The sequence below is a fragment of the Hyla sarda genome, chromosome 4, assembly GCF_029499605.1.
Source record: "Hyla sarda isolate aHylSar1 chromosome 4, aHylSar1.hap1, whole genome shotgun sequence".
In the NCBI taxonomy this organism is placed as follows: Eukaryota; Metazoa; Chordata; class Amphibia; order Anura; family Hylidae; genus Hyla; species Hyla sarda.
In genome coordinates this window covers 179,050,324-179,050,609 of record NC_079192.1, presented here as the reverse complement: position 1 = coordinate 179,050,609, position 286 = coordinate 179,050,324, and positions in this window count along the sequence as shown.

Sequence of the window (286 nt, the reverse complement as noted above, 5' to 3'; positions counted from 1 at the left end):
TATTTTATGAATGCATGTAATAAATTAAGATATTATATATTAGTATATCAGACTTGGAGTTATTAGGGGTCATATCGCATTTACACAACTATTAATCTTTTGACTTAAGGCCTAGGTGGCAGATGTATACTGGTGGACAAAACTAGAACTCCAAACTTATGCATAGTCAAGTTGAACTCTTTCTAACACACCTGCCATTACCCCTAACACCCTCTTTTTTTCTTAATCACATAGCTTGTATGATGTTTAGAGCCGGTTCTGCCTATAGGCAAAATAGGCAGCCGCC